Consider the following 19,785-nt stretch of genomic DNA (forward strand, 5'->3'; position numbering starts at 1 on the left):
ATCATAATGTTTTACAAGGGAATCTAATAGAATGGAATACTTTCTGAATTTAGACAGCTGACAGATAATAAAATCTTTGGTGTAATAGGAAGGATTAACCCTCTAGAACAGACAAACAGACGCCATTTTGTTCATACGAGTAATTGAAGTAAAAGCAGACAATCCTAATCTCTTTGCTAAAAAATGTTTATAAAGTTACTTGCAAGTTACTCGATAAGACATTAGATACTAGCTGCAAATTTGAGAACTAGAACATCTGATTTTAATATCATGGCCCTAAAACCCTCTGCAGACAGGCCAGAAGCACTATAGCAATCTTTAAAATTAAAAAAAAAAAAACATCCACTCCTAATCCAGCAATAGAGGTTTTCATTTATATGTTCCCACTGGACACTTTACGGGCAGCACGGTGGCTAAGTGGTTAGCACTTCTGCCTCACAGCACTGGGGTCATGAGTTCAATTAATTGGCTGCTATCAAAATTGACCCTAGTCTCTCTCTCTCTCTGTCTGTGTATGTGTATATTAGGGCATTTAGACTGTAAGCTCTAATGGGGCAGGGACAGATGTGAATGAGTTCTCTGTACAGTGCTGCGGAATCAGTGGCGCTATATAAATAAATGGTGATGATGGTGATGACACTAAACTGTCTAAGATATCCCAACAATCTGTGAAACGCCACAGCGGAGAAATCACACTGGAGGAGATTAAACAAGTGATCAAGGACTAAAAATCCACTAAATTTCTGGCCCGGATGGATTAACAGCTGCATATTATATATTGTTCTCAGACAAGTTGTCCATGCATAATGCAGTACTGCAAGGTGATTCCATCTCTGGTGAGTTGATTGAGATGGCGATGACATACTAAATTGTGCCAGCTACAGATCCATTTCCCTCCTTAATAACTATGGAAAACTCTGGCAAATCAATTACTTTTTCTGGCAAATAAATTAAACTTTCCCAACACTTATCCCTTATAATTAGGGGAGTATCATCCCTGGGTGCAAGACTAGGGTCAATGTCTTTTGTCTCTTGACAATGTGGCTATTCCCTTCGGATTCCTGATCTTAGTTGTTTCCTGATTTCTGCTCTGTGGCTATGATTTCCCAGGACTGTTATACCATAGCACCAGGGCCGGTGCTAGGGTCCACGGCGCCCTAGGCATTTTTAAAAAAGTGGCGCCCCCCCCCCGCAAAAATCGCCGCCCCCCCGCAAAAATCGCCACCCTCCTCCCTCCTCCCTTCTCTCCTTACCTTGTCTCACCACCGCCGCCTCTCTGCTCCGTCTCCTCCCCTCCACTCACTGACACTAGTAAGTGGAGGGGAGGAGACGGAGCAGAGAGGCGGCGGTGGTGACAAAATAGCCTCTTCCCCCCCTCCCCGTCCATCTGAATGCTGTGCGGCGGCCGTGACAGGTATGGTCAGTGGTCGCCGCACAGTTTTAAAGTATTTTAGAATTCTGTGGCGCCCTCCAGGCGCCCTCCAGAGCCTGGCGCCCTAGGCAAGTGCCTAACCTTGCCTAATGGGAGCGCCGGGCCTGCATAGCACCTTCCAACTTTTCATTTATGCAGTTACCCCTACAGCCAGAGGCGTAGGAACGAAAATGTTCATGTTGTAACAGTGACTGTAGATATGCAAATACTCTCAATCCTATGTTAATATTTGTCAGTGTTTCAAGGGTTGGCCAATCACAGTGTAATTGTTTATTTTGCTATAAAAATGTATTTATATTATACATTATTAAATAAATAGTATTATTAAGTATCAATTAGTACACTAGCTGTTAGAAAGATAGATAAATTCAATTGTTCATCTTAAAAATTTATATTTTTTCATATTTTCATTTCCTTAACCTAGTTTTTATTCAGATTTCATTGACCGCATAATCTCATTTGATTGGGAGTATTTTAAATCTATAGTCACTGCCTCACTGGATATGGTATGTACTATAAATTGAAATTTCTGTATCTCGTGTTTGTTACTGGACGCACAAATTTCAGGGTAAACGTAAAGCGAATAGTTGTTCATCATTAATACAGGTCATTTGTTAACTGTTTATGAATGGAACACTTAGGGCTAGATTAACTAAGCTGCGGGTTTGAAAAATTGGGGATGTTGCCTATAGCAACCAATCAGATTCTTGCTTTCATTTACTTAGTACCTTCTACATAATGACAGCTAGAATCTGATTGGTTGCTATAGGCAACATCCCCACTTTTTCAAACCCGCAGCTTAGTAAATCTAGCCCTTAGAGTTTTTTTTAAATAAACAAATCAATGAATCCGTATTAAATCTATACTAAGGCAATCTATATTAAAGAACAGGTGGTAGTTATACTAAGACAATGTATAATTTAAAAAAGTTTCACAAGTTTAGAACAGATACCATGGGGTAAATGTATCAAGCAGCGATTTTGAAAATCCAACGATTTTCTCGGGAGAGTTGAAACTCACTGATGTATGAACCTGAGATTTCATGTAAAATCGCTAGAGATGTGCTTCTCTCAAAATCGCTATTTCAAAAATCGACAGAGATCAAAGTCCTGACTGCTTTACAATCTAGATATACAAGTCTCAAATATAGTAAGCTGCGATTAAGCAAACTCTCCTGAGTTAGCTTTAAAAATCGAAAGATACAACACGCTGGCATCATAGCAGTTGGACATGCATCAGGGGTCCCCATGCCTTAATGACATGCAAACCTCAGGCTGTTCAGTGCTGGGCTCTGGTTTGCCTCAAGTGATCCCAGATGATGGAGGAATTGTGGCCACATGGGAAGTATTTACTATATATAGTGGACATGTTCACATGTTTTTTTTCTTCAGGGTTCTTGCCTTCCTTTATCCTGTGCTCGAATCACTTATCCATAATTATCCCTAAATCTTTCTACTATGCTACCCACTCCTCCCTCAAGATCTCTGTAGGCATTCAAAAAACTGGTCTCTCTTGATGTTATATCTTAAAAATAACATCTTTCACATTGCAACCATGGAGAAAATCACATATCTCCATCATAAATAAAACACTTTTGAGCTGGTCTCCCTGTATATTTAATGAAAGCCATATCCAGAATTATCTGCCATTGACTTATTGCTCTATCCCCTAGCTCTCATTCTAGGTATAAATGTAATAACCTACAATATCTCTCAATATTTCCGCATACCTTGAGCATGGGTCCTTCAAGATGCATAGAGCTGAAATAAAAATCAGCTCTATCTTTACTCGCTCCATCCGACTGTCCCCTAATTTGGGCTTCTTCAAATGGGCACTCAAAACTCATAATTTCCTCAAAGCCTACCAGCCATGCACCTAATCTTCTATCCATACTTGACTACCTTACCCTCTCTCTCCCTCCCTTTCTTGCGCTTGATCCCCTCCTCTAACTCCCTTTGTGCTTCCTGTCTGTTTACCCTCCCTCTAGGATGTAAGCTCTTATGAACAGGGCCCTCTTCCCTCTTGTTTCTCTTCCTATTCTTCTGCTCCTACATCACTATGCAAGCTATGTTTGGAGTATTTGAAATCCTGGTAGTATTTGTTTAATGTTTGGTACTGTATCTACCCTGTATGGTCTTATGTCTGTCTCTGTACGGTGCTGCAGAAATGTTGTGACCCCCTATAAATAAAGGCTAATAATAATAAAATAATAATTTACTCACAGGCACAGGTCAATTTATCTTTCATCTAGTATCTCCTACTTCTGTCCATCCACCTTCTTCCATACCCCTGCCTTTACCCCCCAATTAAAGGTTGTCACTTGATAGTTTTTTGATATGTACGCCTTTTTTGATAACTAGAGAAAGTGGTCTTTTCACATTTTCTACTGTAATTTCTGCTGACCCAATAAAATTAAGACATTTTATAAAGTCACCTGCAGCCCCAGAATCAATGCAGAGGCAAATACAGAAATGACAATCTTAAGGACAAATTAAGGAAATTTGCATTCACTTACTATCTACTTGATAGATAGATACATGGTAGCCAGGGTCAATCTTCTTGAAGTTTCTTGACCTCTTACTATCAAATAATGTCCATTCACTTAGAAGAGGAGTTAGATAGACCCGTTGCAAAGTCAGGGTTGTTCCATAGAGGTGTGAAGAACAGGGAGAGAGAGAAATTGATAGGTGGTGTAGCAAGTCTCTTAGATCTTCACTGAAAAAGTCAAGGTAGGGGAAGTTTTTATTAGGGTGGATCTGTGAGATTTTGGAAGGCTGCATATACTGGAGAGCAGATGTAGTTTAAGGTATTTAGACTCAATATCAGCCCAGGAGAGGGAGGCCGGAGGAACAAAAGAGCTCACAATTTGGCTAAGGTGAGCAGTCCAGTAGCAGGCTTTTAAATCAGGAAACCCTCTTTCTCTGGAATTGTGGGCTTCTTGAGATGCACCAGTTTGATTGTGGGGTACATGCTGTTCCAAGTCAAAGTTGCTAATCCTAGCAGGGAGGTTTTGAAACATATAGAAGTTTATGGAGGATACTAATTTTCAGAAATTCTTCATGAATCATAAAGGTTATGGAGCTTCAAAAGGTTCTTCAAGGCCCTAGAATTTTGGTCAAGCAAAGTTGCCCGGGGGAAAATGGGATGGTGGAAGTTGTTCAGTCCAGGCTAGACATCGGTATGGCACCTCCAACAATCAATTTACCCCGCCTGACCTGTGACGAGTTTGTTTAAAAACGTGTGTTGATCGGAATTTGGAGCTTAAATGTTCACAAAGGTGCAAGGGAAGTTATTTAGCTTGCCAATCAGGATAAAAAAAACCCTCTTTATTCTTGTGAGCATCAAGAAGATCAAAGATGAGGTCACAAGCAAAGAGAAACACCACACCACGTCTCTTCCAATTATGATCACAGGTGTGACATATAAGGGGGAATCTCCTGGACCTAAGTTGGGATGAAGGTGAGTGATGAAGTGGGTCTCCTGAAGAAAAATCAGGTCCTCTTTTAAGGCTTGGATGAAGATGTGGAGTTTGGAATGCGTTTGTGGTGAGTTAAGCCCTTTTATGTTGTACGATATAATACTTAGAGTCATGAGAAGGTTAGTGGAAGAAGACCAGGGAGCTAAAACAAGGATTTAGTTTATAGTGCCCAAAGGTTTGGTAGAGAAGGATAGTGTGTTGACCAAGGGTGAGGGAGGGAGGGTGATGTGGGAGGAACCAATGGCCCTGAAAGAAAACTGGGTCGGGTGCTTAACACCCATCTAAATTGCTGTTGGGAGCATGGAATTGATTTATAGGTATATGGGGGCCAGGTGTGAAGGAACGTGGAAGGCAGCTACCAATGAGTGAATGCTTTAATCAATGGAGGCATCGAGGGGGGAGATAAGCAGTATCTTGCTAGTGGGATTTGTTGGAATTTCAGACTAACAGTTCTGGGAATCTGTCAACAGGTACATATGTGTCAATATATAATAACAACGTGTAACTTAATGCATTAACAGTTACAATAAAACAAGACTAAATAGAACGTAGCTAGGTAGACAAAGGTAACAGAACAGGAAACAAAACAGGTCCACTGAAGGAGATGTCTCCTAACGGAGATCTGCAGAGATTCACCTAAAACAAGAGGCAGCAAATAGGGACAACAACAAAGCATAAATACAACCAGACAAAAAAAGTCAGACTGCTGTGAAGGCACATGGTAGACCAAAAAGGGTATCACTCAAAGCAGGGGAGGCATCAAAGACTTCAGGTCAATTAAGTCTGCTGAGGCATGTGGAGGAGGGTAAGTAGATAAGCCAATTGTAATATGGGGATCCCAATTGAAGAGCCTCAATACCATGTGCTCCTGGGGGCATGGCTTCCAAAATGAAGTAAGAGTGTTAAAGACCAAACAGAGGAAGCTACAGTGAAGATTGCAGTTGAAATGAGAAGGACTAAAGATGTGAACGATTGAGAGGTAGGTCCTTGATGGGTAGTGGGTCTTGAGATCATTGACAATTTTCTTCTCTGAGCTCTTTGAGGTCTTGGTGTGGAGATGGGCTGCTCACTAGTGCAAAGGCTGGGATGATTCAGGCATGGTTCCTGAAGCTATGGCCGATCCTTTGGAGCAAGGCATGGGCTTCTGTCACAGATCGTAGATCTAGGAGTGCCTGAAGTGTTTGCCCAGTTTAGCGCCACCCCCCTTGAGGTGCAGAGTCTAACGGAGAGGGAGGTTTTCACCAGGGACTCCCGTAAGGGATTATGGACTTGGTGGCTCCCTAACCGCAGGTTGCGACCCTCTCAGAGGGTAATGGGTGAAACCAAAGGGAGAGCCTAGTACACGGAGGAAGTGAGGAGCAGGAGGTTTTAGGAGACAGGAAACACTTGGGATCCAGATGACAGCGGGAGGAGATGTTCTGCAGCTGTAGCTGCCATAAAGGTCCTGTGGGGCTGGAAAGAACCTATGAATCAGGAACATAGCGGAGAAGATGTTCTGCAGCAGCAGCTGCTGAAAAGTTCCTGTGGAGCTGGGAAGCACCTATGAATTAGAAACACAGCGGAGAAGATGCTCTGTAGCAGTAGCTGGAGAAGAGGTTCTGTGGAGCTGGGAAGCACCTATGAATCAGGAATACAGCGGAGAAGAGGTGCGGCAACAGCGGCTGCCCAAGAGGTCCTGTGGAGCTGGGAAGCACCTATGAATCAGGAACAGAGCCAAGAAGAGGTTTTACAGCAGCGGCTGCCGAAGAGATCCTGTGGAGCTGGCTGCTGAACAAGCAATAAGGCACTGGAGACTGTACAACAGGATACCACAAGAGAACAGGAGCCAGGACTTGGATATGTCTAACCAGGAGGAGAGACCTGAAGATCTGACACCCTTTTATTGCAGGAGATACGTCTTATGGTGGATCTGCAGCTGATTGGCGTCCGGTTGTTTCTAAGAATCTGTGTACCTGAACCCAGCTCTCGCCTTCTGGCTAACGTAGTTGGGGACAGATCTTTAAATATTTGTAGGTTGCGGCCTACACATGTTAGAAATTGTAATTTCCTGGACTCACAGAGGATAATCTCTTTAGCTGGTTAATGTGAAGGCATAGTATGATATGTCTCAGTTGATTCTGATCTTGTGATTGGGGTTTGAGAGCTCTTTGCAGTCTGTCCAGAAGGATGTGCTCCACCGGAACATCATGTGCCACTGTGAGAAACGTTATTTAAAGGTTTGGTTCTAGGTGAACCAGTTCAACATATTCCGGGATCTCTTTGATCCTCAGGTTGTTCCATCTGGCTCGATTGTCCATATCATCCTGATGTTACTGAATAGTGACCAGCTTGCTTCTAAATCATGTGATACCCTTCACCATATCAGTCTGGGAGGCTACTATGTGTTCTACTCTTCTCTCAATTTGGTCAGTCCAGTCTCCAATAGTAGCAACCGCAGTTCACAGTGAGTGAAGAGCAGATTGAACTTAAGCGTTGATTGAAGATTTGAGCTCTATCATTTCCTTTATTAGAGTCAGAAAGGCATACCTGGTGATGAGGGCTGAGTCGTCATCATCTAAATCAGAGTCAGCTGAAGTTTGTGGGAAATCTGCATGAGCACCCCCGGTCGGAGGGACAGTCTTTTTTGTGAAATACGGAAGAAGGCTTTTGGTGTGAGATTGTCTGCCCTTAGGTATGATGTAAGGTACAACAGAATCTTGCTTTAGAGTATGAATAGAGGTATGTCTATTAGACCACAGCTTGCTGGGTGAGTGTAGTATGAGAAATGTGCCCACTGTCAGGGAGAATTTAGAAAAGACTGATTGCGACATTTGGGTAGGTCAATCTGTTCTCCTGCCAACATAATGATGCAGGCTAAGCCACATAGGTTTGTACCGTAGTTTATAGATCTGTTATCAATAACAAGAGGTAAGGAAATAAGGCAATAAAATTATATATGATAGAATATGATCGAATTATAGAAATAAGGCAATTCACAGGGTGGTCATCAGCTGTCCGTGGAGAGATAGGTCTTGGAGTGATTCCTTCTGAGCAGACAAATGACAACCTATATAGCTCTCCATATATTGCTCAGGATAATAGACTATTCCCTTGTAGAGATTAAATAGATTCTACACTCTTAGTCCCAAACAGCAAAGGGTCATTATAGTTACAGGTCAATTTTCTAAGAATTGCGCAAATGAGCAAAAAGCAGATTGGTGAGCTCCAATAGGGCTTAGGAAGCAAAAAGGGTCCAGGTATAGAATTTATTGAAAGTTATGTTATCAGCAATGAGCTGCCTCTGTATGGGAGATTACTGGGGTGCACCAAAATCCTGGGTTTTTGCCGGGGCGAGCTCAAACGACCCGGGTCTTGGTGCAGTATGAATGGTACAAGTCAAAAATCCCGGGTCTTCAACCCGGGATTTATCGAGGGGTAATTCCCGGGTCGGACCCGGGTTGCCTGCACTATGAATAGTGCAACCCGGGTTGCACAGAAAACAAGCTGATTGGCTGTCTGCCTGTCTCTGGAGGATGATGTCATCTGTGGGAGCCCGTGGAAGATTCAAGAAGGAGTTTAGGAGAAATGGTTGATGGTGGAGTGCAGATCAAGCTGAAGCAGAATCGGAGTTTGTTGGAGAAAATTGCTTTTATTTCACTGAAAAAGTGTGTATTAACAGCAAATATGACACACTGGATGGAGGAAGAGGTGCGTGAGCTGCTGAATGTCAGATGGGAGGAAGAAATTCGAAGGCAAGTGACTGGGACTGTGAAGGATGCCACAGTGTACTACAACATCGCCAAAATACTCACACAACGTGGCATAAAGAGGACACAGCAACAAGTCCTGAACAAATTGAAGTCCCTGAGGAAGCAGTACACTAAAGTCCATGACCACAACAGGCGCAAAAGTGGCGCTGCAAGAATGGACTGGCCCTTTTATGATCAGTGCAATATGGTCTTTGGACATTCTCCTCTGACAAATCCAATTGCACTGTCATCTTCTAGCAATGTGGATGCGGCTATACCAACACCACCAGAGAGCACACAGACAAGCGAGGCCGCAACGGTAATAATAGAAGATTCTATAGAAGACACCCCAGAACTGGAGTGCAGTTCTAGAGCCACAACAGATGACACCAACATTTTTTGGGACGAACTGAACGATTCACAGCCATTCCCTGCTGCGCAAGTCGTTACAGATACTTCGCAAGAAAAGCAGCCAGAACCAGTGCCGGTGTCAAAGTCTACGCCAGGTCCCAGTTTACGCTCCAACAGTAAGTATCTTTAATAATCTCACATAATAACCAACTATATATACATACCAATATATCTACATAATTGGCAAAAAAAAAATTAACTGTATAAACATAACTGCCAAAAACAGAGAACTATATCAACAGAAATGCAAGCCAAATACCAATAAATATATCTACATAACTTTAAAAAAAATAAAAATTGTTTGAACATAACTGGCAAAAAAAGAGAAGTATATCAACATAAATGCAAACCAAATACCAATATATCTACATAACTTAAAAAAGAGAACTATATCAACAAAAAACCCAAAAGACAAATATAATACACTCCAAAGTATTAAAACATTAACACGCATATGCGGCAGTGCAAAACTACTGGGCAAGAGGGAGGAGGCCTCAAGCACATATCAGCTTACAACACTGCTTTTTTGTTCTGCCACATTATATATTCTAATGTATGTTTTACTGTGTTTTTTTCTTCATACAGTTTACAACGTTCCTAAAAAACGCAAAAGGCCCAACAAAATGGAGCAAGCAACTAAAACAATGACAACTGTCATGATGGATCAACTGCGGGAGATGGAGAGCACCATGAGGAAACACGAGAATACACAACTGCAGCGTTTCATGGACAATGAGCGGGATCTCCAGGACTCTTTCCTCATGCAAATCATGAACATGCAGGAACGCGTGTTACACGAAAATCGTGACTGTATGATGGGATTCATGGACAGACTCCTCTCACGGGTGCAGGCACCTCCTCCAAGTCCTTACTATTATGACGGACATTATCCTATGTACCAGCGGGGGCAAACAATGTTAGGCAACAATAACCCTCCAAACCCGGTACAGAATACACAACATGCTCAACCTATGGGTAACCCCAACATAGAATACCCACCTCGCAACCAAACCACTCCACAACCAGAAATGCCACAATATCGGCAATTGTAATAATCATGTTTTATGGACAAATGTTTAACAGTTAATTGTTATCATGTATGTTACGTGTGATCTGGAAACACGCCGTTAGTTGCACATATTACGTGAAAAGCAAATTTGCACTTACTGTTTGGGCACATTTGTGTCTTCTGTTTACTACTTGTGTATATATTTATTTATTTTTCTACATGCAAGTAAGCACTTTTGTATTGTGTCATTTTATATTTTTGTGAAGAGACATATGAGGAAATATGTACAAAACAAAATACAATATGTGAAATAAACATTTTTTTTTTTACTTTTACATTTGTGTGGTACATTCAAACAAGTGAGGTCAAATTGGCAGTGAGGGTGGTCCTAATAAGTTCAGCAGAGGTATTGGTGCACTCTCCTTCAAAAGTACTGGAGTCCACTGACAGCACTGGCATTTCAGACTCCTGCACATTCCACTCAGGTAGAAATTGGTCTTTTTGAATTTCACAAATGTTATGTAAAATACAGCAAGCAGCAACCACGTGGGCCACAAGCTTGGTGTCAATGTCATTGCGCTTCAATAGACAGCGCCAACGTCCTTTCAAGCGCCCAAAAGCATTTTCCACCACCATCCGAGCCGAGCTGAGGTTATGTGTAAACCGGATCTGTTCCTGAGACAGGTGATGTTGCTGAGTGAACCCCTTCATCAGCCAGCGCCTCAAAGGGTAAGCAGCATCCCCAATGATGTGTACCGGTATCCCCACACCATCAACAAACGTAGATTTCTGTAAATAAAAACATGCAGTTTCATGTCACCATGTTAAAAATATTGGTCACATAATGCAGTACACTTGGTACTATATGGTGAAAATGCATTTTGCAAGTGGTACATCTATATATAAAAAGGGGCAGTAAATACATACAATATTGATAGCAAACAATAGTATATAAGCTTCAATTACAAAAACATCATACAACATTACACCTATATTTACCTCTCTAGGGAACAGCCAGCCATCTTGTCTTTCCTCAGCAATTTGGTAAAGGTCTGAATTTGCTAGAACTCTGGCGTCATGGGAACGTCCAGGCCAGCCGATGAAAACATCTGTGAAACTGACATAAAAAAAATACATATAGCAATGTTTTACAATACGCATTACACATGGCACAGTCACATAAAAAAAACAAAAAAAATGCTTACCAATAGTTGTTGTCAACCACAGCCTGCAGAATGATGGAATGCCAGCCTTTGCGGTTGTAGTAATCCGCATGGTTGTCTGTGGGGGCAATGATGGGGATGTGTGTCCTGTCTATGGCTCCAGCACACTGTGGAAACCCACGCTTCAGGAATCCTGCAATTGTATCATCCAGGCGCTGACCTTGCGGTAAGGAGATGAAGCGATGATACAGGGCTTCCAGCAATGCCGTGGTGACTTCATGCACTAGAGTGCACACCGTGGATATCCCCACTCCAAACAAGCAGGAGATTGTCCGGTATTCTCCAGGGGTAGCATACCACCACAACACAATAGAAAGGCGCCTACATGGTGGAATAGGTTTCCCAAAGTTAGTGGCCTTCATTTGCTGCATAAAACAGCAAACACACACTAGTAAACATGAACTCTGGGCTACACAAAAGTGAGTTGTCGGCCATGATGAAAAGTAATGTGGTAAACAATCACCACCCACTTTTGCATCATCTTTATGCGTCAAAAAAACAGTCACCTTTCAATGACATCACCATTGAAAACTGCTCTGGTGATGACTCCCACAAATTGCCAGGGCACAGACTTGTGCAGTATGAATGGGGTCAACCAGGGAAATTCCCGTGTCCGAGGTGCAGTATGAATGGTGTTTCTGAGCTGGGACGCCCTGAGCCCCGGCAAAAACCCGGCTTGAAAAACCCGGGATATTGCCGGGGCGGCAGTATGAAAGCGGTATAATAAACATTTTTCTGTGATAAAGTCTAAGGGGGGTATTCAATTGTTAGCGAGTTTGGAAGTTCGAGCGCGTTAAGTCTTTTTTTTCTATTTTTCCTTATTTTCGAGCGTGAAAACTTCTCCCCCAATTCTAATCTTTTTTTTTTTTTTACCGAAACGGTGTTATCGCGCTCCAAGCGTTTGTCAATGTTAAAGTATAGGCTGGCTGCGAACCCTTAGCGGAAAAAGCTATTCAATTGTTTTTTAACGCCGAGTGTGAAAAAGGCAAATATGCTGTTTTATCTCGCACCTCCATGGTCTGCTCAAAGACAATTTTTTTTTATTAAGTTAAGAAAAATATACATTAAACTGAGAAAATAGGTGTAAAAGTTCATAAAAGTAACCTAAAAAAAGAAAAGTACTAAAATAAGTGTATAATAATTACTAATTTTTGGAAATTTCCCCCTTTAGAAAAAACCATAGTGGTGCATGTATTTAAACTTTTTTATATTATTTTTTTGTTTTTAAGGGGGGGGGGGGGGTGGTTGTGCCAAAAAGTATCATGTTTTTTTATTTATTCTTTAAAAGCAAAATCGTTTGCTCCCCACTCTATTTAGTCTTCGCCCTAGTGCTGGCAGGCTATTGATGTGTGAAAAATTTGACGTAGGGTTCCCCCTAATTTAATTGAACCAGCACTAGGCAAACCAGCCGGGGTGATAGGCACTATAACAGGGGGGGAACGCAGTTTGGGTCCCACGGCCATAATGACTAAACACCCACAGACTGTTCAGCGCTGGCCTGGATTCCCTAGGGATTGTGGTCCGCTGAAAAATGTAAGCGGGCCACCCCCCTAGGGCCACCCAGGCCAGTGCCGATAGCACTAGGGCTCTTCCTACTACCCCTGGGCTGTGGGTAGTAGGGTAATAAATGGGGATTTTGTATGAAAAAAAACAAAAAAATTTTTTTTTACTTGTGGAACTACATGTCCCAGCCAGCCATGTTGTCCTAAATAGTGTGGGCATGCTGCTACTTGTCTAACTACAAGCACCAGCGTACCCATAGCACCCAGGGCATGTTTGCACTTGTAGTAGAACCACAAGTGCCAACATGCTCTTACACCCACGGCTGGCTGTGATCTGTAGTTCCACAAAGCAAAATGTTAAATAAAAGCACAACACCCTCATTCCAACCACAAATCTTTATTAAAAATAATAAAACCCCAAGAAATACAGTAAACACCCTCATGTACACCATAGATTTTAGTAAAAAAAAAAAAAAACTCACCATGGACGAAATCCTCAGTTTTATGATGCTTTACTTACACACACTCATTTACGCAAAGTCCCAACAAATATTTTTACCTTCGAAGAAAGGTCCGGCTTGCCCACTGTCCCACAAATATTTGTACCTTACAAATGTCCATGCTTGGCCAGTGTTCAAATGTTTGTAAATTTCAAAAAATGTACCTCCTTGTAAAATCCTTAATTCTGCTGTACAGAGGGGGGGGGGGGCATTGTTGCTTGCAGTGCTGGGGCCCTTCTTTATTGCAGTGTGGTGGCCCATTCTCTTGTGCAGTGCTGGGGCCCTTCTTGATTGCAGTGTAGGGGCCCAATCTCCTTTGCAGTGCTGGGGCCATTCTTGATTGCATTAATTTACTTTTATTTTTTTATAGTAAAATGAGTGCCTTAACCACTCCTCATTTCAAACTCGCTAGGACCAATAATAGAGCGCGAGGGGGTGAATGCAAAAAAACAATTGAATTGAGGTTTTTTGTTTTTTTTTAAACGCACGCTCGAACAGGAAAAAAACAAGCGCTTTTTTTTTTTTTTCCGATCGTGAAATTTTAACGCATCTCGCTAACAATTGAATACCCCCCTAAGAAGAAGTTTGGCATACTATGTTGATCTCATTTGTACGGACTGTTATATATTATTTCAGAAACCAAACCTGCGCTGTAGTGTCAGGAATGGGATGAGGGACCTTGGCATTATACAGTAGAAGTGATAAGTGGAGTCAATGAATTAGTTATGTAGCTCTAAGTGAAATGGGACAGGAGAAAGTGTTATGTCGGTTTTAGACTTAAAAATAGGCCTGGTGATGTATCCAAGTACCCCATTTACCTGATTGTCACTTTTTGTATTTTGCACAATATTTACTGTACTACACCTATTTGCCAATTATCTAAATGTAATAAGTGAAATGTTAAATATAAAAACTGTTGTAATATATAAAACATACATAAAACCTATAAGCTTTGAGATAAACCTGGTTCACCAACAAGATCCAGCAAATACAATTGGATATGTCAGCTCAGCTTTGGCATACCATTCTCCTATATTTTATTCAGTAACATTTATTGTTATATGGGGGTTACATGTTTGTAAGGCTCTTAAGTATTTTATTCTGTCCAAAACGAAGTTTTCGACTATTCTTCCTATACTGGGAAGTAGGACTCTTTCACTCGCCTATTCATATCCCTGGGAAAATTAAAGTAAATGGAAAATATATTACATCTATGTATTATGGTAGGAAATGTCAATTTTGCAAATAATTATGTTTTCTCAAATCTAAGAGAGCTATTTTCTAGTGAAACTTGCTTTTTTTAGTTGCTCCATTACTTTTATTTCTTATGAATTTTAGATTATGCTTGTATTTTTACATTAGTTTAAAAATAATTTACTCCAAATTGTACACTTGCCTTTGGTTTATTACTTTTTTTATGCAATTCATAACACCTAATTTTGGTTTCATATATGAACTTTTAGCTATTAACCTGTGAAAAATAAGTACTTTTCATGACAAGGCTCCAGAGACTTAAGTATGCTCCACAATTGGAACTTTTAACTTCACTGCAGGAAGCATTGATAAAAAAAAATATATTTTTTTGATGCTTTTTAATTAACAAAATTGATCATGTTGCAACTTTTTTCACTTAGGATTAAAATTCTAGGCCTCCAATATTCCAGCTTCAGGATTATATTGAAGGTTCATTAGGTAGTGGTTTGTCCAGGGAGCAATGTCATGTTGCAGATTTTGTTGCTAAACTGTTCACTTCAGTGGCGGAACTGCCATTAGTTCTGCCTCTGGTTCACTTGGTAGTATTTTAAAATCACTGCCACATTGGCAAGCTCAATAGAGTGATTACTATTTCTGACATTATCCAGACATTTGTTAGCATGTATCTAGACACAGAGGACCTGAGTCATTAAGGAGAACAATGCAAAAAAAAGTTGTAAATTTGATCCTGGACAAACCATTTTACAATGAAAGAGGTACAAATTATTTTATTATTTTGCATGTAAGGAAAATATTGGCTATTTTTTTCATGTAGCAAACACATACTGGATAGCTTTATTTTTACACTGAAATGTAAAATTGACCTAGGACATTTGCTACACCAACTATAAATCTGTCCCCACATTTTAAATTTACCTCCCCCTCCAATGCAACATGGTTTTGGCGAGGTGCATAGTTTCTCCTTTTTTTTCTTTACTCTCCTTAATCATTCAGGCCCAGAGTGCTAAAACTATGGCTAGTGGTATAATAAGTGAATGAACATTCTACAGTTCAACCGATTTCTAATAACATTTTGTATAATGCTACTTCACACTTTCCAACATTCTCAATGTTCCCTGCACAGCCCAGATTTCAGCCAGTGGAGTGGCTAAAAAGGCATCTCAAAATGTCATCACAACTATTAACCTCTCTTACCATCATGTGTGTTCTCTGTTCAAAAGTACATTAAAATGTATTAATTACATTATGGGCCTGATTTATCAAGGAATTCAATTTGCTTTTCTTTTGTTTAAAAAAACCACAAAACAGGCGTAAATCATACATGCCGACTTTTAAAACTTCTGGGGAGAAGTCATGTGACAGGGGGTAGGAGGGGGCGTGGCGACGTCGTGGTGTCACTATAGCCTAGCCCCCAATATAAAATGCTGAAATTCACGGCATTGAATAGCGGGGGCAGGGCTTAATGACGCAATTAAGCCCCGCCAATTAATGCCGTGAATTTCGTCAAATCCGGGAGGTTTGCCTACTCTTCTAGGGGTCCAGGAGGACTCCACAAAATTCGGGAGCCTCCTGGGAATTCCAGGAGAGTAGGCAAATATGGCGTAAATTGCACACACATGTTAAAGTGAAATCAGATCTGACGAAACATTTCCATTTGAATACTGTATACGTATGCTCTGGCTATGCGGCAATTGCTGTATGCTGACATGCACAACACACTGCAGGATACGCACAATGCATGCGTGCAATAAAAAGTACCATCAGAACGCACAGAGAGAAAAAATTAATTTAATTAACACTTGTTAATACTATAATCATTAATAAAAATACCTTTTTTTAAATAATTTTTATTAACATAAAATACATATATCAGGATGTTCTTAATGCCTACTGTACATAAAAAAGCATATTTTACAGTTGCTCTTAATTGCAAACACATGTTCTGGCATGTATACGCAAATTACTATCAAGCAGCACTTATACCAGCAATGTAATAATACAGCTAAAACCCACGAACCTCAGAGATGCCCAGAGCTTGAATAGGACGGATGTGTGTGCACTCAACCTGGGCATGCTCTTACTATACATTAGTTACATGCATACGACCATTCCCTCGCCACTTACACCCTACAAATCGTAGGCAGTCAGAAGTGTCATTTGCGTTCACAGATAAATTGCATTCACCTGTGTTCACTGGGGTAAAGTCGCTTCTGAGCATTCGCAGAGCAATTTCATGCAAAATACAGCTCTCAATGGGACTTACGTTCCTTAATGAATCAGGTCAAATCTATATCCCTCTTTACTATGCCACGACACAGTAATGTCAATTTTGGTCTGTGTTTTAAGAGGGAACACTGTACTACACCTTCACAAACTGCAGAACCTTAATTATTGGCATCTAGTATACAGTTAATGTGTTTTTTCCTATGACTTAAACTGCATGACTAGTTTACGAATAGTCAGTGAAAGTGTTAAAATCTTGTAGTGATAATTCTGCGGGAGCTACTGCACCAATAAGTCACACACAGTAATTGGATGATAAAATGCCACATGAAGCAACAGAAGATTTACAAGTGCTTGCTTCCTATTGCAGCTCCTGGTAAACTGTGCTTATATTTTGTGGTGTGCAGCAGAGGAAACCTGTACAGTTGCATATGCTGTGGATAACAGATTATCATAGTCAGAATACCAGGCTGCACAATCATTGTAAAACTAGAGCAAAAAATATTTATTTAATTTTTAGTAGTCATTCATTGATTTGTTTCTTAAAAGAAGCAAATACATATATTTTCATACACAGCTAATATTTCAATGGACCAGCAGGGGGCAGCATTTTTTCAGCTATTCAAGACCTAAAAACTCAGTGAACAAGAAGAGAAAATGTTGATCCTAATTGGAGCAGACAGAGGGATCCTCTATAATCCATCAACATCCTTTTCAAATTATGATTCTTAGGTGGGTGGTGTCTGAAATGCCAGTGCAGGCTTCTCTGTAATAGAGCCAAACAATTGTCAATTCTCTCTGCTGAATACACACGGTCTCTAAGACAGACATCTGAACATGTGACAGAAGCTTCTATCTCATTTGTAATTTTTTAATAGATAATGGTATGTAGGGACAAAACCATGTTTTAATATAACCCCTTCAGTGCAATCTTGGTTATTGTAATAATATTTCTTAAAGGACAAATAATGTGTGTTCTTTGCAACCATAAGCTCCATACAAAAATGTTTTTCAATAAGGTGTGGAAATATAAATGCTTGTGCTAAGTATTGTTAGCCTAATAGATGCTCCAAAGTTGATTTTTCTAGGATATAAACAATAATGAGACCTTGACAGAAACTGAAGTGTACTTATAATTGTGAAATTCTCTAGAAGCTTGTGTTTATATCTCTAACTCTTCCTTATATAAAGAAGTATAGATGTGACAATTGTAAGTGTTAAGATATGCTCAACTTTTTATTCTCTAAATATGTGATTTATTTCTGTAACTGTATCAACGCAATGACATATTTATGCAATCATACCTTAGGATCTATCCTTGTAACAATACCTCTATAAACCATACTTGCCCACTTCCGGGAGACTTCCGAATTCTGGGTAGGTCTCCCGGACTCCCGTAAGAGCAGGCCAATCTCTCGCATCCTGGCAATTTCCAAGTGACGTGGGCAGGATGGGAGCTTCCATGACGAGAGTATCTGTGAATTGAGTCATTTTACCCCCCTCTCCCCGTTACAATTATGCACCCTCATCATTGTGCCGTGGAGGCAGGCCAAATAACACAATTCGCCATCCTCTGCTCCCACCCTTATCCTCAGTCGTCAAACTTCACCTACCCTCTGGGATCTAATGGAGGAAAAGAGTAAAAAATTGGTAAGTATGGTATAAACAATATGATTTCAGGAAGGTGGCTAAGTGGGCACTTCTGCCTCACAGCACTGGGATCATGAGTTCAATTCCCGACCATGGACTTATCTGTGTGGACTTTGTATGTTCTCCCCGTGTTTGCGTAGGTTTCCTCCGGGTGCTTCGGTTTCTTCCCACACTCCAAAAACATACTGGTAGGTTAACTGGCTACTATCAAAATAGACCCTAGTCTCTCTCTCTGTGTCTGTATGTTAAGGAATTTAGACTCTAAGCTCCAATGGAGCAGGGACTGATGTGAATGAATTCTCTGTACAGCACTATATAAATAAATGATGATGATTTCAATTGTGTGGTTGAAGACTACAGTCATAGCTAAAAGTTTTGAGAATAACACAAGTATTGGTTTTCACAAAGTTTGCTGCTTCATTGTTTTTTAGACCATTTTGTCAGATGTTGCTATTGTATACTGAAGTAAAATTACAAGCATTTCATAAGTGTCACAGGCTTTTATTGACAATTACATTAAGTTTATGCAAATATATTTGCAGTGTTGACCCTTCTTTTTGAAGACCTTTGCAATTCGCCATGGCATGCTGTCAGTCAACTTCTGGGCCACATACTGATTGATGACCGCCCATTCTTGCCTAATCAATGGATGGAATTTGTCAGAATTTGTGTGTTTTTGTTTGTCCACCCGCCTCTTGAGGATTGACCACAAGTTCTCAGTGGGAATAAGGTCTGGAGAGTTCCCTGGCTATGGACCCAAAATTTTGATGTTTTTGATCCCCAAGCCACTTAGTTATCACTTTTGCCTTAGGACAAGGTGCTCCATCATGCTGGAAAATGCAATGTACGTCACCAAATTGTTTATGGATGGTTGGGAGAGGTTGCTCTTGGAGAATGTTTTGGTACCATTCTTTATTCATGGCTGTGTTCTTAGGCAAAATTGTGAGTCCACTCCATTGGCTGAGAAGCAACCCCACACATTAATGGTGTCAGGATGCTTTACTGTTGGCATGACACTGGACTGATGGTAACGCTCACCTTTCTTTCTCCAGACAAGCATTTTTTCCAGATGCCCTAAAAAATCTGAAATGGGATTCATAAGAGAAAACGACTTTACCCCAGTCCTCACCAGTCCAATCCCTGTACCTTTTGCAGAATATCAGTCTGTCCTTAATGTTTTTCCTGGAGACTAGTGGCTTCTTTGCTGGCCTTCTCGACACCAGGCCATCCTCCAAAAATCTTCACCTCAACGTGCATGTAGATTTTAAGCATCTCCCTCCTTTTAAAACTTCCAGTCCGTTATTCTAACTCAATCAGCATGACAGATTGATCTCCAGCCCTGTCCTAGAGAAGAATCACTGACCTTATGTCAGCTGGTCCTTTTGTGGCAGGGCTGAAATGCAGTGGAAATGTT

This window comes from Mixophyes fleayi, chromosome 1 (genome assembly GCF_038048845.1).
Source record: "Mixophyes fleayi isolate aMixFle1 chromosome 1, aMixFle1.hap1, whole genome shotgun sequence".
NCBI classification, from domain to species: domain Eukaryota; kingdom Metazoa; phylum Chordata; class Amphibia; order Anura; family Limnodynastidae; genus Mixophyes; species Mixophyes fleayi.